This window comes from Triturus cristatus, chromosome 2_2 (genome assembly GCF_964204655.1).
Source record: "Triturus cristatus chromosome 2_2, aTriCri1.1, whole genome shotgun sequence".
Classification (NCBI taxonomy): Eukaryota; Metazoa; Chordata; class Amphibia; order Caudata; family Salamandridae; genus Triturus; species Triturus cristatus.
The window spans coordinates 752,980,860-753,004,816 of NC_140582.1; the positions used below are offsets into that span (position 1 = coordinate 752,980,860).

Here is a 23,957-nt window from a genome sequence, read left to right on the forward strand (position 1 = left end):
AGGCAGCAGAGAGGTCTGTAGTAGCAGTGCGGTTACTTGATTTCTGGCCACTATCGTTTTTAGATCATCTCGGATGTATATCAGGCGAATTCAGTGCCTTTGCCAATGTGATCAGAGTAGATTGTTCACTTCTCTAGAGTTGTGTCAAAGCTCAGTCATGCATACTTCTCCATTACTGCAACCTGTGGGGCAACATCATGGTAGCTCCAGAGGTTGATGGATCTGCTGCAGAAATTACAGGTTATAGATTTGAATCCTGGCAGGTACTGATCAGCCTTCCGTGGTCAGTTACATTGGTACCATCAAGCTGAGTGATGGTAAACTAATGTATTCACAGTGCTAATAAGCAGCGAGTGCCTTAGCTATAGGTTGTATTATTAAAGAGGACAGAAGTAACTTCACCATTAGTTTTTCAGATTTTGATTGCTAGTATTATGGTCATCAGCCAAGCTGTTAAATTTAAAGAACATATCTCTATACTGAAAATCTTCTAAAAGCATAACATTGTGGTTAAATACTCAAGATTGTGAATGAAGCCCCCGGCGCACAGTGCAGTTCATAGCCACCTCAGATACAACAGTTTAATCCTCATTTGTTGGATCGCTCTTTTATGCACTTAGAATAAGAGCACAGGAAAGCAGTGCTATTCTGTGAAGTGTGCTGTCGTCAGGGTATTGCTCTTAAGTTGCATCTCATTACTGTTCTACAGGCGCTGCTGTGTTTGTCTCAATACATTTAAATGAAAAGAGGATTCGACCTCTTCTGAACCTGCACACTACCCCTTGTAGTGACGCTTCGGTCACTGTGTACAGTGGTTGGTGGCTTTCATACTCTGTACCCCTTTCCCTAGTGTCCCGGCTCTTTGAAATGACGAATCCTGCCCTTTGGGTAGTGTTATACCTTGATTTCCTAAAAATGCATCGTTTTCCTGGTTACCCATTCCCTGCTGCTCAGCCAGTATGATTGTGATGTGTATGTGGAATGTTGGAATGCATGATGAGGGAGTGGAATGTTGGAGTGCCTGGTGGAGTGGAGAGAGGGACAGCTGGAGAGTGCGGGCTGAGCAGCAAGGATGCTGCTCCTGGTGGGGCTGATCATTACATCTTCTACTTACCATCTAAACTTGACCTGTAACTAAGCTAATAAACCTCTTACTTACAACTTACCTCATGGCTACCAATGGATTTCTTTTGGTTGTAACAATGCTGACGATTTGCAGAAATAACCTGCGTGTTTTGAAAGATTACCTGCACCTGAGGTGAAGATACTTGAACTGCTGGAAATTACTAAAGAAACCGGAGGTAAAGAAGCTTGAAACCGGAAGGAATAGAACACGCTCGCTAGCCCCACCGGTGTCCTTTACCATCTGGACAGCCTGCCCAGGGCCTTTCTCTTTTCCTTTCATCTACAGCCTTGAACTTCAGTTTGGTGCTAACCAGTGTGCTTTAAAGACTGGCAAACCTTCAGACACCTTTCTACGAAGATCTGGACCAGACATCAGCAAAGATTAGCACTGCACCAAACAACTCTCTGACTGGGCATGAATTGAACTGAAGCGGAGTGATCCAGTGTTACGCAGGAGTCGACAGGAACGTAGTATTAATAATTAATTTGAGTAAATGCACATCAAGGCCAACGCAGCATTAACAGCGCACACAGCTGTATTCAACACGAAGAAGTCTCCAACTGATCATCGATGACACCTGGGGATTCCATGTGTCATCAATGATGTAATATATGGAATTCTACATATGCAATAAGAATAGTAAGACATAACACATCTTCTCCCTTTAACTTAAATAAAAAATTCCAAAAAAAAACCTAAATTGAAATAGCAACACATCTCCCTCTAAATAATGAATTATTCAAAACAACAATACAAATTGTACATATACAACCTATGGAAACGAATGAAAAACACACAAAAAAACTAATCAATAACAAAATCCTTGAGATAGTTCGGTGGTTTAACCAAACGACCGAAACTATTAACAGGAGCATCTTTACCTTGAAATTGAGGTTCAGGAACAGAGAACGCCTCTTGTCCGGTCAACTCTGAAGGACCAGAATCAAGAGCAACCTCATCAGAAATGCAGTCATTTTGTACATTATCAATAGTATTATCATTGTCAATTTGTGAAGCATTTGATAAACAATCTGGTTGATTTGTAACATTGATGTATCAAATGTATCTAAAATTTCGAAACCACTGCATGTCCCACTCGGCGCTCCTGCATACTCGGCAGTATGTAAATTGATGCATCACGTGCTGTGATGCGACTCCTGTGACGTTGCTATTACGCAAACTGAGGTAGATTTCTATTTGCTATCTAGCAGGTTGGAGTGCAGCGACCAGTTTCTTTCCCTCAACTCAGCCACATTCATTTAGCCTCCCTTTTAGCTGCAAGAGTGGTTCTGACGTGGTCAGTAAATTAAAGTCACGGGTCCCAATTAGCCTAGGTTGACCTATATTCAGGGCCCCTGGAAGTATGCGGCAGGAGAGGGTCAAATCATGTGGTGGTGTCAAGTAAATTATACGGCAAGAAAAGGGAAAATATCTCACATAATACAACACGTTTTTTGAAATAGTATTGCTAAATTATTTTTTTCTTTTTTAAACTTGGTAACACTGTCTGGGCATTGGTTGCTCCTCATTAGTACTATTCTAACACCCAAATATAGCAATAAGCAACAAAAAGGTGATGCATCCAGCTTTGCAAAGGGCCTCTTGCTGCACGGCAACACGTGTCGGTGCATTTTTTGTAACTTTTGAACCGTTGGAGCTAGAAACAAAATGCTTTTTTGTTAAAATCTACTGATTATGCAGCAGATTGTGCAAATGCAGCACACCTATAATTATGCGCAAATCGCAGTGGTGGCACAATTGCATGATAATCACAAATCGGTTGAGGTAGAAATAGGTATTAGTTAAACATATGTTCATAGAATCAAAGTAGATAGAAATTCAAAGTCCACAAACAGATCCAAAATGTTATTCGGTTTTCATTATTTATTTTTCTTTCTTGTATTGTCCAAGTATCATTACAAAAACATAACAGCCGACACGTGTTTCGTCCATCCGGACTTTTTCAAGGCTTGCTGAAAAAGCAGTGTTTCTCCACGTGTTAGTTTGATAAGAAGTATTGTCACTCCTGTTCTCACTGGTAAATTCGTATTATTAGACAAGTCAACAACCCATCTATGATGGATATCTTTCTTGTAAGCTGTACAGTTCACTCTGTCGCAATCGGTTATTTAACGGCCGGAATATCGCCGTTTCCAGCAGGTAATGATACACCTGACGGCGGAATCAGTAACCGCGTCTGCACTCCCTCAACTCGCACCGACAATTCCAGTGGCCCTGCCAATTAGTGCTAGTATTTTATTATTTCCAATTCAACCTGATTGATAACTTTATATGCGCCTAACGCGGAAGATCAGTGAGCATAACTCCCTCAGATTCCAATCTTGTTTTTCTAGAATTCACTTTTTTTTATTTTACACCGTTCACCTGTATTTACTTAAAATGTACGTTATTTGTGGCTTGTTTTCCTTACGTATCTTTAGGCTATGCCTAGTAATTATATCTGTATAGTGCTAAATGTACCAAGTTAGCCTTTTTATAAATGGTTTAATCATAACAAAATCGGCTCCCCAGGGTAAGAAGTCACCGTCTGGATCACATTCTAACTAATCTGACTGAAAACTCGCCAGTCCTTCCAAAAACCTATTAAAGGCTTGTGGACTGTGCCTCATAACTCTTACTGCCACAAAGACAGAGCCTAACATGGCTAGCCACCTAAGCTCATGCCAGTGACAGGCGAATTGTGTTAATCAACAAATATAAACATTGGATTCTAAAATGCATCTTGTCTCCTGTTCAGACCCCACCCTTAACATTGCGGTCTGGTGTGCCAAAGTTGAGGCCGCAAAATAAAAACAAGCATTTGCAATGCAATAGGTCTCGCATTTGTGTGAGTTTGAGCTATTGACATTGCAAATAACAAAGGCTTTTATTTTTGTTTTAAAAACCTAAATAAAAGGCAGTCATTTACAATGCCATTAGCTTAAAGTCGGATAACTGCAAGACCTATTGCATTGCAAATGCTTGTTGATGTATGTGTCTTCTGTGCCTTCTCTTGCTCTCTGTAAATATCCAATGTAGAAAAATTAGTTCCGGTGGGCAATTACCGGCAACACCGGCTCAAATTAAGCACCGCCTACTGATGTCTAGTAAAGGGTTGGGAACCCCAGGACACAACAAACGTGGCCCAAACACCCTCTGGCCCCAAACATACTGAGGCCTTCTGGACTGCAGCCAACAATGCCAACCCTAGCTAGCAAGCAAGCGTTTGTCTGCGCAATTGTAACCTGCTCAACTCTGCAACTCATCACGTCCCTACGCACCAAGCACCACAGCCTATATAGGTGCACAGGGTCTGCAGCTGGATTCCTTCTACCAAGCGACCCAGATAAAAGGCGGAGCGGCTCAGTGTGACACTCTGGCAGAAGAGACAGCCTTTCCACACTGTGCCTTCAGAGAGCAGAGTGGCCAGACTGCATCTGGAGCCAGAGTTCTAGTGCCACCTGCAGACCCCCCGGCGCTGGACAGGGTCGGCAGATGGATTCCTCTTACCAAGCGTCCCAGATAAAAGGCGGAGCGGCGCCTGTGACGATCACCCTGAGCAAGCATCTCTGCAGCCGGCGGAGCAACTGTGGGTTTCAGAAGACTTTTGGGTAGCGCCTCGATCTGCACGCCTGTGATTGGCACCTGTAATCCGCTTGTTCGCCCTCAGACACCCACTCAGCTCACTGAGCCATCTTTGGCTGTGAAAGTCTCGGCCTCGGATTGCACAGGAGGATCTCTACAGCAAGAGCACGAACCCCCAGAGCCGTGTTATATTGCAGGATTCCGGATCTATGTATCAGGCATATTGTTCATTGAGCTGTCTCACTGGGAACCTCAGCTCTGCAGAAGCTGCACTAACGCACTGAGCTATCCCACGTGCTTTGCACCCAGTGGCTAGGTCTCTGGGGAGAGAGCGTGGACCCGTTGAGCTGCCTTCCTGGGACCGGAACCTCTACACTGCTGGTCACATGCACGTTCTGCAGCAGGTGCATGACTCCTCTGAGCTGTCTCACTCCATTAGGGACCCAAGCCCTGACTGGCGCATCTGCATCTTTGCACAGAGGTCTTTAAAAGATTGAGCTGTGTCACTGGGGTTGGAACCGCTGCCCTGCTTCATGCACACGAGCTCCGCGGAAGCTGAAGCATTAACCCACTGAGCTATCTTACCTGGACCCCCTGCTGCACGTGCACACAAACCTCAGAGGGTGCATCCGAGTTGTCTTCATTGGTTTGCAACCTTTCATGGTAGTTGCACTGAGATCTCTGCAAGGGGTGCATTAAACCCCCCAGCTGAGTGCCGGAAAAAGTTAATGGCTGAATTGTAATGAAGAAAATAGAATTATATAATGTTGCACAGTGTTCCAGGGCAGCGCGCGACTGACAGTCCTCCAAATGAATCACTTCCATTAACTGCAGTTCTCTTTGCCGGGTGCCGGCTGATATCACACCCAGCCTTCACTGTATGTACCCTGTCGTAAAACTAAATAAAAGGGTTCGAAATACCTCTTCTCCCATTGAAAGGCGGCAGCTGCCTTCCCAGCGTCAGGGCGTCCAGCACTAGCTGCAACGAGCAAAAGAGAAAGCAGCCCCATGTCTGGGCCGGGGAGGAGACCTGCGAGGGAAGGGGCTGCCTGCGCATGCGCGGTACCTGTAACTTTTGCGTGTTCTGCGGCTCGGGGCTCCTGTGAGCAAAACGTGTTGCTGCAGTGACCGGCAGGAACAGCAGAGGAGCAGCGCAGAGTCCCAACAAGAGCCGGTAAGTGCTTGGAGCGCGTGTGCGCATTTAAAAAAAAAAAAACGAAATTGCATGAGGCTGCTCAGGATGGAAGAGGATAGGAGATGTGCACACCGCGTGGCTGTACGTGCGCGTACACCAACTCAAATCCGCCAAAGCCTGCGCGTGCCCATCTCCTGTCCCACTTCCAGCGCGAGTCAGCAACAATAGATCTCGCTGGCACAGCAGCGCTTCGCGCTGCGTTCGCCAGGCGAGACCTAATGAAGCCAAAAAAGAAAATGTGTGTGTTTTTTTTTTGTAACTGGCATAAAAATATTATGGTGCCGAGATGTAAAGCCAGCACCTCGCAGCTAGAGTGGCCTGGGAAGAGGGCTGTCTGGTGGCAGAGCAAGTTCAGGTTTCTATTTAAAAGATTCGCTTTCTCCTGCCCCATACTCATATGTTGCATAATAGTGTGAAATCCATGGTGCAGGTGGGAGCTGCCTCTGTGGCCCACTCCACCGACCTCCCAGTCTGATGGAAGGTGGCAGGAGGTTGAAGGAGGCAATAGTAATGGTTCCTCCAGCACCATGTATTTCACGCTAATGGTGCTTGAGCTGGTGCAGGATAGGAGGTTGTACTTGTAGGGCTTTAAGTGGGTTGAAAAAACGGGGGGGGGGGGTGGGGGGTGCTCAAAGGGTCGTGGACGTTCTAATACAGCTCAAAAATACGCTAGCTATAAACCTGTGCTTGGCATAGTGTGCCGCCCGACCAGTATTTTGCTGCTTCTGTCAGTGCACAAAGATATATATATAATACAAGCAAGATCACATCTACAACACGCAAGGACTATTGGCTTTGTCAATGGTTGTTAGTTGCATAAGATAAATAAGCATAGATGATGGCTTCGTTTTATAGAATAATGAAAATGCTTCAGTTCGAAATGATGAGTGTGAAAGAGCTATAAATGACAGGCAGTGAAGGGTGACACTGCTAGAGTTAAGATTTTTTTCTCACCCTGAGGGTGAGGGGAAAATGGATGGGGACCAGTCTCTGGACCTACTTTTTAGAAAGCCCTGAGTGGGGGTACGGGAATTATCCGAGGACTGCCACCACGGGGGGAAAGGAGGGGCGGGGACAGACCCCCGCTGGAAAAGAAGTGACCAAGAGGTGCAGGAAGGAGGACGACTGCCACCAGGTGGGAGGGGATTGGGGTGGCTGCTAAAGAAGTTACCAAGGATACACGTTCCATGGAGGAAGGGTGGACATGAGCACTACTGAAGGGGTTTTGGATGTTGGAATACACGTGATGGGGACTGAGAAGGACCAATGACAAGGGGCAGTGTGGGTCATGCCATGCAAGATGCGTGACAGGGCAGTGAAAGGTTGGACTGATGCCATGGGGGAGGAGCAGGAGGAAGTATTTCAGGGCCAGGAGAATGACTGCCAAACGATGCCGGGACGTTCGTGTACCTGCTGTCCCAGCCCAGCAGGCTTTTCCTCTTGGCCGTGCTTCAGACGTCTCTCGAGCCTCCTAGCCGCGAGCTGCACCCCCAGAAAGCTCAGAGGAAATATCCGTCTGTTCTGCCCGCCCTCCGTTCATTGAGGGCAGGTTCGATAAAAAGAGGATTAGACCAAGTTTGTGTTTTCTCGTTTTTTTTAGATTTTGCATTGTCTTGTAAAAACAAGAACGATTTTTAAAAATGCCGTTTTGACCCAAAATTCCCAATGTAACTTTATTTTTGGGCATGGATAAACCAATGTATTCATCCTTTCTAATGCTTCAACTAAAGGGGCATTTCTCTCACCGCGTTTGTGCGCCTAATCCCCAGTGTGCAGAGGGTGGAGGGGACAAAGAGCGCATACCTTGTTGACTGATGTGTGAGCACACTACTTTTGAACTATTCAAAGAACAGTAGTTCAAACTGTTCTCCATTTAGCAGTTGTAAGTGTCCCCAGTTGACCGATTCATAAAACCAACTGCAGATAATAAACCTGTTAATGAAACCATGCATCACTGAATTCATGTTTCTCATGTAAAGTTCTCTGACACCTTCGGGTCAAGTTAGCGTTGTATTAAACTCCCCCCCCCCCCCCCCCCCCCAAAAAAATGTATGCATTGACCTTGCACCCCTTCAAAATCACACGAAGCAGCTGTACATCTTAATGCAGCAACCTAAATATCCGTGAGCTAATTGCTTAGTTAATTGGATATGTGGTATTTTTTCACCTCCTTTTTTTCTCCCCTCAATCAATATGTTACGGATTTGTGTGTTGCATTGGCCACCTTGAATAAGTATCATCGCAGTTTACTTTGTCTGCACCTGTTCTTTTCAGTTAACTAGAAAAAAGTATTTTATTTTTACAGCAATGCTGGTTTCTTATTCGCTATTTTACTCTACCGTGCATAATTGTGGATCCAAGGTTACATTAGGAAATGTTACTACCAGACTCCTGGGTGCTTCTTGCAGAGCTCATTTATTAGTGTACATTGGGGATCCTTGGCCAAGGAGAAGACTAGACCAGCAACCTTTGTAAACACCCCAGTTAAGAAGCCTCGAGCCCTGGGTCCCCCCTCTAACTGTGTCACTGATCAATGGCCAGGAATTCAATGTGCGAACTCCCAAAATGTCCCTCTCCCTGACTGAAAAGGAAACAATACGCCAGAGAAATCATAGCGGAGTATGTTTGTAGCATGAAAGAACAATGTACAGCTCTTTGTTATAGATGTGAGTAATCTGGGAAGGCAGCCTTTCATTCCATTCCATAGTTAAAATAGAATTGTAGCCTATGCTGAGCTCAGCATAGAAACATATTTCATATCAATGAATACATGCAGCATTAACCTGGTACGCACGAGAAGTACGATGCCAGTTCTAAAGCGTTTAAAAAGAATTAAAGGGCTATAGCAAATTTGTTTATACAGTATGGCAGTGTTAAAAGCAGAACCGTACGTGAGTAAGAGGCAAATATTCATTAAAAAAGCTTTCTATGTTGTGTTTTTAAAAATTTAAATATCGCATGGCTATGATCCTGAATGCCATGTTTAGAGAGACCAGATTCACCCTGATACAGGGATACCCTACCTTAAGTGCGATCAGTATGAAAACTCTTCAGAACCTGTGTTCTAATGCCAATTCTAAGTTACGTTGTACTTTATTGACTTTGGCCAGGTCTGCTGTTCTACCATATCTCGTTTATTTTATGGAGTTTTATATAGCGCGAACTTGACCCGAATCAGGTGTCAGAGCGCTTTACATAGCACCAGTTGCGTTACATGAGGACACATTAATTTTTGTGAGGCACGGGAGATTAAGTGATTTGCCCAGAATGACAGGATGTTCAGCGTCGTTGCCGAGACTCTAACCCAGTTCCCCAGGTTCGAGGTTGACCGACATACCTGTTAGGCCAACTCCTCAGACCTTTATTCCAAAGTCACAACTACTCGGGACACTGTCTTTCTGGGCTGCTTTTAAAAGATCAAAGGACTAATTGATCAGATGCTAGACTGCCCACAGAGTTACAGTGCGTGGGCTAAGTTTGTGGTTTGTGTGGAAGGAACTGTAAGTCCCCTTATTCACAAATAAAGTTAGATTCAAACACTCTTGATGAGACAGAGTCCAGTTTTTCCTTGAGTAACCAATAGCCCCACTGAATCGCCGTGGGCAGGGATAGAGTGTAGGAGCTAGTCAAGCCCAGCTACAGACGAAGGGATAGGACGGGAGTAGAGGAGTTCATACCACATAGCCTGCTTAACATTTTCCTCCCAATTCCCTCATAGCTTGCATAGGTTTCCCCCTCCTCCCCCTTGTCAGGATTTATGAGGGACTTATTCGATTGTATATAGGAGTGTGATTGGTATCTACGCTTTGTAGACAGTGATGTGGTATTTGAAGTGTTGCCGACCTAGGCGGCTACTGAAGGGATCCTTAGCTTCCCTTTGAGGTAATGCTTTTCCTTACACGAATTGTATGTCTTATGTCTGGAATAAATGTTCTTTACTAGGTGAGGATATACTTATTCAATTTCCATTTTATCTGCCTTAAGTAGGTCTGATTTCCTAAGTTTCTCTCTTAATTCATCTACCTTAATTTTTCTGTTACTTCATTTTCAGAATATGAGATGTTGCATTGAACTATAGTTTATTCAGGTAGTTTTGAAGATGCATCAGTGCAAGATTGATTACAGTTGCATCATATAAATGCATTCAAGATTGAATTGGGCAGAATCCTATATTTGTGAGTCATCAAGTGTTTTGGGCAGATCACTCAAGGAGAAGAGAAGTGGGGCTAATAGAGAGTCCTGTTAACTGTCTTGCTGATTAGTAGTTGTGTAAGATAGTAGCTGTTATCCAAAGCTATTCAATGCCACTATTCTCTCATACTTTTTTATAGAGCCTGCATCATGTAGATCGTGTTACAATCGATCTCGTTTTTTTCTTCTTCTGCCCCATGCCTTGACAGCCTCTCCCTCCAAAGCCTGATTATTTTAGCACATTTTTCTGGAAAAATGTTGCCTCCTTATCAATCTATTGATCTGGACGAAAAGACGGCGGTACATTTTCTCTCAAATTGAGGGAGAGAACTTATTCCTTGTGGGTGGACTTTGTTTGGTTCTCTCAAAAAGATTTGTACAGATTTCAAAGCTTACCATCACATAATGTTAAATATTGTCAAGTAGATTGATGCATGGAATAAAGCATGTTTTTTTTTTTAGGCCAGTGAGTTTTTTGCACAGGGTATTTTGATTCTCCAAATCTCCAATGGCAATGAAGTCTTTCCAGGGATAATTATGAGATTAATACTAAGCATTGAATGATCGCTTGATGAATATTCATGGATAATTTAAGATGCGACATTTCAAACAGGGAGTTAATGTAGTCTATTTTGAAAGGGCAGTTTGTGCTTTTGTCTGTTTGCCTGGTAGCCAAGTGCTCGCCATTTGCCAATTACCACCACACAACCTAGCTCCAACATCTTAAGAAGTATAGGAGTATATTCACAAGAACGTGTGCTAAACATTACCAAAAAATGCTAACGCAACTTTACACATCGCAGCCCATCGTGGGAAAATAACCCGGTATTAACATGGAATTCACAACACGGCGGTAGCATGCGATAGTCTGCCGAAAACGCGGCCAATGTCGCGAAACAACCATCCAGACGGAGATAAAAACACAAACCACAACACCAGAAAACGTGCGATGAGCCCATTCATGATGAGGAAAGCAGGGATAAGCACCACCAGGACTGTGAAACACACGGCAGGTGGGAATAAGCATAACAAAAGCCTGCGAAAGAAAGACAAACCAAACAGAAAACAGCCAACCACAATGGAGGCAACCCGAGCCAGCAGACAACCCCACCAAAACTATTGGCAACAAGACATTGTACATGGCAGGCCATCTTGGACAAGATGAATGCAGCCTGAGAGCGGAGGAGGATAATGGCAGAAAACCCCAATCTCCAGCAATGATGCGAAAGGCATAAACAAGCAGAAACACGCCAACAACAAGAAGGCAGCAATGCACACTGGAGGTGGGAGTCCAGCGCCGCACCAGGAGCTGGATGACATTGAGGAAATGGTGTCCACCACATCAGTCTAGAGATGGTGGCAGGACTCGGGGACCGGAAACTGCACAAAACAGACACAACAGCAACAGGGGGAGGAACCAGCGGGGACAGGGGGAAGATTGGCACAATGACACACATGCACAACTAAGTACAGCACAACTGCAGACAAACCATGCCCAAGAGTAACCGAACCAACCAGGAGCACAAGTCACAAAACCGGCAATGTCACACCACTGAACAAACACAGAAGTGAAAACAACACCACCTGAAAGGGAGACAGGTGAGCCAAATCAGAGCTGAAGGGACATCTCACATTCAATGGAGCACACACACATAGGAAGCAGAGCACCCCAACATCAAGCACAATGCGGTACAAACACAAACTTGTGCACAACCAAACATAGGACACAAGTGCACCCGCCTGTGGCCGGTAAACGGCCATACGCATCTGGCAAAGCACGAAACAGGGATATGATAATGCACAAGTACAAAACACAGTGCTGATGGGGCAGCAATGCACGTATGGCAGGGAGCCAGAGAGTCCGTGTCACACACATTGGCATACAAATCAAGACACAACACAGTTGGAGATAACTGAAAGTGTGGAAACTTTATCAACAAGTGCGAGTCAGTACGCCCAAGAGAAGTGCCACGATATGCAGGCAAATGCAGCAGCATGTCTGAATGAGGAATGTAGGAAAGTGCCCATGTCCACCTCGGGGGAGTCCCTCACCAACTCAAGTCAATGCCAAGCCGCGTTGGTTGTCCGTGCCTGGAACATGAGTCCTGGCCAATGCAGCCATGTCCACTGTTGTCTTGGGACATGTGACCATATCCACAACATGCAACCATGTGTCGGGACACGTGCAATGGCTCACATCCATTTGTGGCTGCAGGTACCTTGTCACTCGTCCATGAACGCGAGTGCAGCTGCGTAGCCAACATCGCCAATGAGCGATGGTCACCCACCACATCTGACATGTCGCCGAAATCCATCAGCTGATCCGGACAGATGTGCTGACCCCAACCACTGGACCCAATGTGCACCAAAGCCCAATCGGGAAGTGGCTCAAAGTGCTCACTGCACACGCCGACTCGTGCAATCTGCCAGGTCCAGTTTCCAGCCTGTATGCCATACATCCATGCATGCCATAAGCGGGCAACCTGGTGACACTCCTGGTCGTGGGCCAACAGGGGGCGCGCGCGCGCGCACACGTCGTAATCCAGGTCACCTACCCTTACGTTGGAGAGGCAGACATCCATGGACCACTCGAATATGCACGAGCGACAATGCAACACAGGCTGCACGCAGGCGATGTGCACAAGCTCGAAGCTCAGCCGGTAACTGATCCACAGCACTGCCAACGGCAGTACCCCAAGTACATGCAGCAGACGTGCACGGTACAGCTCCACGTGACTGGAGTCGAGCTTGTGTCCGGGATGGTCTGCCATTGCATCAGTGGCTCTACTTGAAGCGGCACTGGCTTTTCCTGGAACAGTCCTGTGGATGAAATGGCACAGCTCGGTGCAATGAGCAGTGTCTGTGTGCAACATGTGCAGGCCTTGGGTTGGGTGGGAGTACGTGTGAAGGCCATTTCACGCTCGCCAACTGCGTCCAAGGACTACTGCGTGTAGGATGTGCACACGTTGGTCTCACGTCGGGCAGTGCGTAGTGTAGGAGTCGCAAGCAAATGCTATCGCATCTGTCAGGGGGTGCTGGGCACATGCAAATTCCTGCTCTGAGCTGCAGACGTGCTACCGCCTCATAGTACGGACAAAGGACCTTTCATCCCTACAGTAACTTCACCAGCTGCATTCATACAGTAGATGTACAGAGGCCGGTTGTTGGTGTGGTGGGACGTCTGCGACCCTGGGAATCCTGGATGATATGCCCAGCATGATGCACATGAGCGGACTCACTGTGTGTCACGTTGCCACACAGCAGCTCTTCCCTGCCACAAGCCCCCACACTTGTGTGCGCTGCATGGTTGCATCACGTGCACTCCTATGGGACACCATTCTAATACCTGTCCGCGCATGTCCAGGGCAATGCCAGCACCGCGACGCTGGCCTTTGAAGGTGTTCACCAACTTGGGTGTAGGCCAATAGTCCAGACAGGGCGGACACAGGTGTTCAGTTCAGCCCATGGCTGGCTGGGATCGTGCTGCGAATGAGGCCAGACAACACTCATGCATCCGCAAGACTGATACACATAACACTTGGCATGCATGTGCCAAGACCCGAGCGTTCTTGCTCTCCTACATGTCCCCGTACCTGCGGGCCCGCCCTCCTGGTACATGCCACATTGCAGCATTGAGTACTGTGGCCCTGGTGGCGACAACACCCCCAAAACCGAGACATACTTACCGCACCTCCTGCCCAGGGCCATGTCCGGGCCTCTCCCTGCTCCCCCTGCCAAACCAGCACACGCAGCTTGTGCATACAGGGCAGTAGGTGCGGGGCTACATGTCCAGGGTCACTGCCAACGCTGAGGTGACATGGGAACGTCCGCAGAAGACAGCACACTGTGATGTTGCAGGGCCCGTGCCCATCATGCTAACACAATGAATACATGAACACACTTGCTCAGATGGTGTGAATGTCTACGGGCGCGTGCGTACGGCCACATTTATTATCAGGCATACTTACCAAGTGACACCTGTGTTGGATGTGTGTGGGGTGTGTGCACACCAGCCAGCAAAGGGCTGCCTGGTGCAGTCAAATCGACAGCAGTGTACATCGTAAAGGACACAACCATTCAACCATAAAGGCCCCATGATTTGTGCTGCACAGAGTTAGTAGCCCCGGATGCACAGCGTCCTGCACGGGCCTGCTGCCACGGGCTGCTGACTTGCGGGGTGCAGAGCAGGTTCACGAAATGACAAGGGGCCTTGTCGCGGAGTGTCTCGATGGACAGTGGAAGGTGTACCCCCAGGGTAGGATGCAGAGGACAGGCCCACGCTGAAAGTCACTATGGTGGAGATGAATGGAACAGACACATGTCGGATCCCAAGTCCTGTCCAGCCAGATGAAGATGCAGAAAACCACCTGGCCATGGGCTCTGACGCCACCAAGGTCCAACCAGATGGTGCCCATGACTCATTGCGCACAGAGTTAGTGGCACCAGTGCTGTTAGGGGGTTCCGCCTGCGATGAGGCATGTCCAATGGTGTGGATTCCTCCACATCTTGCCCAAGACACAGTTCCACATGTGTGACCTTCTGAGGCAGCGGTCCGCACGGGCCATTCACCGAGTGTCGCCGGCATAGGTTGGATGGTTCCACCAGCCTGCGTAGTTCAGGTTCAGTGGCACCACAGGACGTGGACTTGCAGTGAACAAGGTTGATGGCACCATGTCAGTTGTTGATGGTGTTCGGTCAGTTCCGTGACTGTGACCCGGCTTTCGTCCGGACTGAGCCGCATCTTCCTCTTACTCCTCTCCGTGCGTTCACTGGTGTGGACTCTGCCATTCATGATTCACGACTAGGTGCTGGATGTGGGACCTGCTGGTTCGCAGGGTAGTCCTGGTCCCTCATCCACATGTCGCCGGCTTGCGTTGAACAGGGTTAGTGGCACTACGTGTCGCAAGACGCCCTTATGGAGCTATGCCTCCCTGATCGGGGTGGGGTCTGGTACTGTGGCCGCTGCCCAGACTTTGGGGTCACTGCCATTCAGGACTCAGGACACAGTTTCACATGTGGGACCTACTGGGCCGAAGAGTACGCCGGTGTAGTATGTGAATGAGGAAGGAGTAATGTGGGCCAGCGTTGGGGGGGGGGGGGGCAGCGATGGTCTGCAGAGGTCATGGAACTGGTGCTTGGAGCTTGCACTGGCACGTGGTGGGCCCTCTGACACGCTGGTGTAGGCAGGTGAGTGGAGCCTCGTTGGTGCGCTGGGGCAGGCATGACGGTCTGGGGTCCAGCGTCCCGGGGTTCAGAAGGCGCACAGTGACGCAGGCCCCACCGTGCTCGGCACAGGACTCGTGGCGGGATGAGAGGCGCTGCCCTGGCAGGCTCGTTGTCCATTCCGAATGAGAACCACTACCAGCGCGACAGGCTTTTTTTTCACACCCCTATGCAGGCCTGGCGTACGCAGGTCCAAGCCACTGTGCACGCACATGCAGGGGGGACGTAACATGCAACATTTCCGCGTTCTACCCCACAGCCTGTGGGGAAATGGTAGCGTCCACTGGCCAATACACTCCATGCACCAGCAGTTGTTCTCCACATGGCCGTTTCCGTGGTTTGCACTCTATGGTCTGTCCGGCAACACCACGCCACACCTGGCATTGGGTAGGTTCACATTCCTCAGTCACTTTCCGCTCTCGCACATGCCTGCTCCATGCCTCTCCTCACATCCTGCTGTTATGTGTCTGTGGCTGGGTTGTGGGCATGACAAGGCCGGATTCCCAATGGAGTCGTGTTGTGGTGTCTGGTCAATTTGCATGTTGTGTGTCATGTTGAATGTAGTTGTGCTGCGTGCCCATTGGCAGTGTCGTGAGTTGCATGACTGTGGGTCTTCCGGTGTGGCTCTTGGCTGGGCTCCCTTTTATGCTGCAGGTAGTCGTCCTGCTTTACACCAGCAAAAGGCAGGTGTTAATTCCCTGCTGCTACCGCGGCTTATCGCCTGTTTTTGGTTCGCATCGCAGATCTGGCAGTTTGTTGTGAAAGTGATGGTGTGGTTTTTTTCATGTATTTTTGTATGGGAACGCCTACTCTGCATCTCATTAGGGTTAGTTGGTGGTGTCGGCCGTGGAGGTAAATTTTGGGGCAGTTATCGCGGGAATACTGGCGATGATTGCAGTTTGCACCGGCTTGTGAATGGGGTGTTGAATCTATTTCCACTTTTGTTGCGTTAAGGTGGTGATAAATTGGAGTTCAGTCATTGTGAATATGCCCCATAGTGTTTACTTTATTGTGGAAACCAAGCCAAACGGGTGCTTCAGGCCCCCTTCAATTATCCAGTACTGAATTTCAAGGACATATTTGATAATGTAGCTGTGATATTACTAACAATTAGAATCTGAAATACCTGTTGTTTCTCACTGGTTTTAAATATAAAATCAACAACTGATGATAGTAGAGTATTATAAACCAGCCCTGGAAGTACTTATAGATTAAATAACCAAGAAGAGATCAGTACCAAAGGATACCCTTTTGGATTGAACTTAAAACATTGAACAATGGTTTTGTTGCGTTTGAGAGCAGTACAGTTCCTGGTATATTGTACTGAGACATGGCAAACAAAACTTCCTCTTGATCGAACTCCATTTGGTTTTTTGGCAAGGGTACCAATTGCTTAGTAGTTATCAATCTGAAAGTTATTCATTACACTGGTAAAACCTTTCTTAGAATTCAACAGTGATGCCATGTTTTGTTTATCTATGAATAACCCCCCATCAGATTCCAGGAAGGACTTGGCTGTTATTGCTAAAATGAAGTTGCAACGTCATCAGTAGAGTTACACTTCACAAGAATGAAAAAAGAGCCATGACTATGCTAAAGGGTGAGCTCCATTCCTGTACAGAGCCTCAGACTTTGAGTTAGTAGTGGAGGATAATTTTATTTAATTTCATGCACTTCAACTAGAACTGAAGTGTATGAATGAACTTGCCTCAGAGGTAATGTTTTGAGAGAGTACATGATTGGGCAGTGGGAGCTCCCACAATAGGGAAATGTATGTCAGTTCATTATTGGGTTTCTTAGATGAGGTTTAATGGCCGGATTTGTCACGTCCTCTACAGTGGAAGAAGTCCTTATGCTGTCGGGTAATTTTTGGATAAAAATTTGAAGCAAATGCCACAGCGGAGCTATTGTAAGACTTGTTTTCCTGTAGCAATACTAGCCTGGCATCGGCAGAACTCACGTTCTTTGATTTTGGATGGACAAGGAGATTTAAGATTGTCAAGCTATACACAGACAGATTTCTGTTTCCCCCAAAATCTGTGATTTCCTCTATGAATATATTATTTGGTACTCTCTCTTGCACAAGAGGAGGTTGAGTTGGAGCGTGGACTCTTTACTTGCATAAGTAGTCTTTAGAACTCAAGGAGGTGTTTCCTGGTATTTCAGTGGGACACTGCCTTGAGAATGGCAAAGTTTTTAGGTTAAAGTATGTTAGCCAAGGGTTATAGGTCGATTATCACTTCTTGTGAGCCAATTTGAATATCACTTGTATATAGTGTGAGCAGTAGCGGCTTGCATAGGGTGTGCTGCGGGGCGGTGAGGCGGGGGAGGGGCAGGTGGGGGGTAGCAAACACGGACATAGGATGGAACGGAGGAACGTAAAAATGACTTTACTCCGATTCGTCGTATCCGTGTTTGTTACCCCCCCACCCTGCCCCTCCCCCACCCCACCACCCCGCAGCATGCCCTGAGCGAGCTGCTACTGAGGGTGAGATGATTGCTATTTGAAAGCGAGGTATGCTAACATAAGGGGATATTTTCTGCCTCATTTTCTCTGTGTAGGATGATTGAAATCGGACTTTGGCTTTTATTTGATATTCTCCGTTTTTAAAAATAATTTTATACTCTGATTAGCCTTTTTTCATGTTTTGCTTCCCTGTACTTTGCATTCTTTCTGTGATAGATTGGGCAACAGGACGGCGTTCGATCTTGTACAGTACTAGTGGATTTGACATCTGAAAATGTTTTCCTTAATAAACAAAGTTCCAAGATTTTCCAGAATGGATTTTGATTGAGTTGGATTTTTTTAAATACAATTGAGCTGGGGTTACTACAGTTATCCTAAGTAATCACTGGGGAAGAGGACTCTGGACATTATCTGACAGATAGTTTTGACCTTATAGTTGTTTTTGTCACTTAAGTATGTGTCTGTGGCAGAAGGGCCTATAAGAATTTAGAATATGAGGGGGCACTCCCAGAATATGGTTTGAGTTGGATGTTGGTTTCTCCAGCAATGTAAAAATGGATTTGAATATTTGCTAGAGAGCCTTCTGAGCGTTGGATGTATTTACCAAGGAGATTGAGAAACCCCTCTAAGCTATAATCCATCAAAAGGTTATGGCCATTTAGTTATTCCTGGTCCAGTTAGCACTTGATAATATATTTGGAGAGAATTGAGGGAACACTTCTTCCAGGTCTGGCAGAGTATAATCCAGGGGAAATTAAGTTTTCTTCCAACCACTTTCGTCCCTCCACAGCAGGGGGACATTCCTTGTTACTTTGCTTATTTGGTACAAATGGATTTAATACCCAGGAGACCTCCGTCTCTGGGAGGGTATCCTGAGATACAGGAGGACGGAACGCTCTCAAAGAATCCCAGGGGATTCTTTGAGAGAGTCACTCTTTGAAAAGAATGAAGAATGAAGGAGTAAGGGGTAGACCCATGAGCAAATCAATATGTAGAGACATAGCCCCATTGCCACCACTGTTGTTTATGACAGGATTCTTACATAATTTGATTTCTTTATGGTCACTATTAGGTGTTTTGCACATTGTGTTTCTTAATGGGCAGCTATATAGGGTGTCAGTGGTTACTAGTCAGGCAAATGAGGCAAGTGAAAATGCCTGATTTCCTGGTCAGTGCTATTCTATAATCTGTAGACTCCCAGGCCTGTGGTTGCACTCCCTTCAAACACGATTGTGGTGGAGTAGATTAAGCTGCCAACAGTGAACAATGTCACTTGGTACTTAGTATACAAGTATCACCTAGGATGCGTTATGCACCCCACTACCCTTATGCTGCCTTATGGGGTTTAACATTGGACAGTGAGGTGCCCAGGACTGTTAAGTATACATTTTCTGTTTTTGAACACTAAATCTTCAATAGCCATGGGTCTGTGCCTGTTTCTCTGCACACGTCCACATTCAAGTACAGGCAGGAGTAGAATGGGGCTGGAAAAAGAGGCTGATGGGGCATGGCTCAGTTCAACTCATGTAACCGGAAGCTTGCCACATTGGTGATGCCTTCTTTTGTGGCTATATCTCGACCCTCTGCACCGCTCCAACCTTCCACACTGTCAGGTGACTGAATAATGGAACACAGGTTCCCACGGGCGAGGGGCAGAGTCTAGCACAAGGGTCAAGCTGTTTTGAGAAAACTGATTATTAGTTACGTTAGATTGAAGCCCACATAATAATAGTCACTGTCAGGAAAAAGTTTCAGTAATTTAAATCTGGACTTAACCTGTAGTAGGTATGTGTGAGAAGTTGGCCTGGTATATGATGCTCACTAGTTAAAGTGATCACCTTGTACCATGCCAAGCAACCCTTATGGTGTGGTTGTAAGTCAACCTTTTCGGACTAGCTGCCCTAGTGGTAGCGTAGGCTAAGCAGTCTTTGAGGCTAAACTCGTGAAGCGTGTTAAGCCAGCTGTTTTACCAAATGCAACCCCCTTTTATGCCAATGAAAGGACACCACACAGATATATATTCAAAATATATATGTATTTATTTCTCAAAGTAACCCCTAGTCTCTTTATGAGCACAGGAGCACAAATCGTCAAACAAGATTACAGTAGAATACACAGAAGTTGCACTTTATATGGATAGGCCCTGGTGGCCGCTCAAACCATATACTAAAATAGTGGTATAAGTACCACGAACAGAAAAGGGAAAAGGCCTAGGGCCTCTAGAATCACTGGGCCTACAAGGAGCTAACTTCAGTTAGTGACCAGGAGGTCCACGGGTGGCGTGTGCAGAGCAAATAGTCACACTCGTGCTCCCATAGGTTTCAATGGGTGCGTAAAAAGTACAAAGTTACTGCAAAGAGGATCTTCCGGATGGACTAGGAACTCAAGATTTGGAACACAGGCACTAGAGATGTAATACTACACTTGGGCACAGGTGTGCCAGCTTTACCTCACCCACAGGAAGCGGGTGCATAGGCCTCGAAGTGCGTCAGGTTTCGTCTATCTGTTCCGTGGAGCCTGAAGACAAAGATGCTGCAGGCGGTCGGTCCGGGAGAGATGCGGTGGATCCAAGAGTGGATTGGAGATGTTGAAGACCTGTAAGCAGAGGGGACAGTGTTCAGTCACTAGCCAGTGACCAGCGTGGCACCAGGTGGGTACCAGGCAATGTCGGGTGCAAACAGGAAGAAAGGTGTAGCTTGTCTCTGCAGCCACGTGGTCCTTGGAGGTAGACGACGTCCAGGAGTCGGTTCACGAGCTGTCCCACGCAGGCTCTCGCTGTCGGCGGTGTCGGCGACTTGATCGAAGCAAACAAGCCTTGGCAAAAGCAATTGTTGTAGGAAAGGAAATAAGCTGATGGTTCTGACCAGCAAGGTCAGAAGGACTGCTCCTTTGGAGGGGAGCAAGGGCCAGTCTGGAGCAACCAGACCAGCGGTGTATTTCGTAAAGTTCGTCGCCAAGATGGCTACTAGCCAGCGGGCCAGCAACCGGTTAGGCGCGTCGAGTGGCAAAATGCAGAAGGGCCCCACGCAGATCGTGGAGATGCTGGAGGGCTCACCTTTGGTGCAGATGCTGCTCGAGGGTTGGGCTTCTCAGATCCCAAAGCACAACTTGGAGGGAGTCTCGGTTGTTGCACTTGTCAGCTTGTCGTGGTCGTTTCAAGATGGCTGGCTCCACGTGTCTCGGTGCCTCCACGGGTCTCCTCTTTTCAGGGACTGTGGATCGGGCGGTGAGAGGTCTGGAGGTCCAGGTCTTGTCAGTCTCTGGGCTCGGGCTCCGGCGGGAGGCGGCGGCAAAGCAGACGTTGATTCGCTGGATGGTGCTTGCGTTAGCAAGGTGGTCACTCCCTGACCACAGGGGAGATTTCCTTCAGTCTTCTGTGCAGCAGAATGTCGAAGTTCACGTCTTCTTCTTAGTTTCAAGTTGATTCCAGGATGTCTGAAGTCTTAGGACACAGCTCCTACCTTTAAGCGGATTCTAGGGGCCGGACTACCTGCTAGGTCCCTCCCTAAGGGTGGGACCAGGAAGGGGGGTGGTTACACCCCCAATCCTTTGTCCAGCTCGCCCCAGGCCCGGGACTGGTGTGCCCCAGGACCGGTTTGAACTGGCATATGCACCGAGGCTCCTTGTGAGCCACAGGCATGTCTGGTTTCTTTCAAGCCCTACCTGACCAATACACAAAATCCTGTCTGGGGTGGTGCATGCACCTCCCCTGGCAGGAAACCCTTTGTCCACACCTCCCAAGCTGGAAGGACTCCCAGCAGCAGGAGGGCAGACTTGTGTCTGTGGTGGCAGCATCCATTTTGTGGAGCTGAGGCTATGTCTGATTTTACCCGGGTTTCAGGTACTGTACATGTCGTGTCCCTCTAGAAGGGTGGAATGCTAACCCCGTCGCCAGAATTGGCGAGGGGTTATATTCCAATTCGTATGACACCTTACTCGACATGTTTTGATAAAGCCAAACCAAAGATAGCATTTAACCGCGAGGTTCATAATGCACTTAAGAGTATATGGTATGACGATATCTGGAAACAGTAGAAGGAAGTTGTTCCGACCACTGCAGACAGGCTCAGCTCATGCCAGAGCACCATCTCACATGGAACCAAGCACTCTGCCTTCAGGATTGTTAAGGCCTGCCATAAGAGTGACTTATAGGTTACCAGGTGTCCCATTTAAGGTTAGGTATAGGTATACTACACCTAAGTAAGAGGTGATTACACCAACTTACCCCAGCTGAGTGATCAGCCAGTTGTGTCAAATTGTTAGGCCAAGCCTGGGGTGGCATAATACATGCTTCAGCCCCTGGCAGGCCTTGGGTACACCAATGCCCTGGGTACCTAGTGTACACTGGTACAGGGGCTGACAGGGTGATCCAACCAATTGGGTATGTACCTAGGGTACATGGAGTCCATTTTAAAGAGAGAACAGCCAGGCTGAGATCCTGAATGGCAGGATCTCAGGCCAGCTAAGTCGAAAAACCAGCTAGACACTAGGCAAAAATTTGGGGGTAACCATAGTCAGATATCCACCTTCCTACAGTATGGCATAGAGCATACAGGCTTAATGTGGAGAAAATGTGTAAAGCATTTAGAAAAACCAACACAGTCAAAAAGTTACAACCAAAACACAATAAAAATCCCCCACCAATTTCTTAAAATAGGGTCAAATGTAATGAGCAAAGTGACATCATAGTGACAAATTCAAAAGGGGAACCGAAGATAGGAATTCTTAACGTTTTAAGTAAAAGTAGCACTTCAGATCACCAGTGGTAGTCAACCCTGGCAGTAGATTGGGACTTGGGTGCAATTTGAGACTGACTGCGATAGAGACCTGGTCAGATACACTACCACGTTCGACCCAGTCTGAAGTCCTCACGAAGTCAGATAGGCATTGGACAAGGTACAGCAGAATGGGAGAAATTCTAATTTTGGGCCCAGGGACTTCCTCTTGCCAGCCAGATACTTGTTATACCATCGCTTGGTCAATATTTTTATCTTTGGACTTAGTCTCTTATTCGAAGTTCGGAATCCTGCAGAGGACAAGGCTGGATCAGTCTAGGAGTCAAGGTTGGGTACCTTCTCTCAGCTGTCTCACTGAAATGGATCGCTGCTGTGAAAGATCTCTGAGTGGGAGTAATCTGTTTCTTCAGCTCGGCGAGGTCACCCCTTGGGTGGATCGGTTTGGCAGGGTTTCCCTGACATCTGAAGGTCTTTAAGTACAAACATTTACTAAGTCACACATTTCCAGAGATGTTAGGAGTCCAATTAGACACAACCAAGGGTCCCAGGATCTCTGGAATAGTGCTTGGAGGATCAAGACTCCGTGATGGGACATCAGTGGGGTCCAGGTCAAGCCCAGTTGGAACTGGTCAGTGGAGAGTTGCAGGCAAATGCCTCTTGTAGCTTTTTGTATTCCTGTAGCCAAACAGTAGGCCAGCCAACTGACCCTTTGAGTCCACTTCTTTGACCGGGGTGCTAGAGGGACCAGGTCCAGTCCTTCAGGGCTTCTCTCCGGTCACAGGCAGCAGGTCCAGCCCTCTTCTGTGCTTGCACGGGTCCAGAACGTGTTCTGAAGATGTTGTCTCGGGATCCTACATTATTACCTGTCACTAGCTCGTGGGTGGGGGTGACACCCTTCCTTAACAGATTTGGTAAATGTCCCCAGGGTAACTCTACCCACGTTTGCAGCAGTTCTTTTGTTTTTTTTTTCCTACTGAAGGCAATCCCACATGCTGCTCAATTATTAAATCCAAGATAGAGAAACCATTCTCCCTTTGTGCAGAACCTGTGTGGCCACCCAGAGTTGTGGTCATTCTAATGAGCAGCCCCTCCAATTGGGGTTGATGTCCGTCTGACTGGGAGGACAAAGGAAGGGGCCTGTTCAGGTGTCATCTAACATTTGGAAGTGACAGGGAGGCCTCTTTGCAGTAAAGTAAGTTCATGAGTACAACCCAGCTGATATTCCTGCCAGCGGATGAAAAATACCTTCCCAGGCCTTTGTCTCTGCTCTTGGAGTAATTTATACACCTCACCAGGGCTAAACATTCACTGAGCTGCTGCTAAAGAGCAAATGCAAATAAGCCTGCAGAAGCTTCAGGCAGTGTAAAGGGAACTTCTAATAAATTACTATCCCATAATAATTATAAAAATGTAACTCCACCATTGAGTTGGTAT

General features: G+C 47.2%; 1 protein-coding gene across 4 annotated transcripts in view; it reads left to right on the plus strand.

The window, feature by feature from the left end:
• MTUS1 (microtubule associated scaffold protein 1) overlaps positions 1 to 23,957 on the plus strand; it is a 1,021,263-nt gene that overhangs the window by 256,467 nt on the left and 740,839 nt on the right. The gene's annotated exons all lie outside the window — the stretch shown is intronic.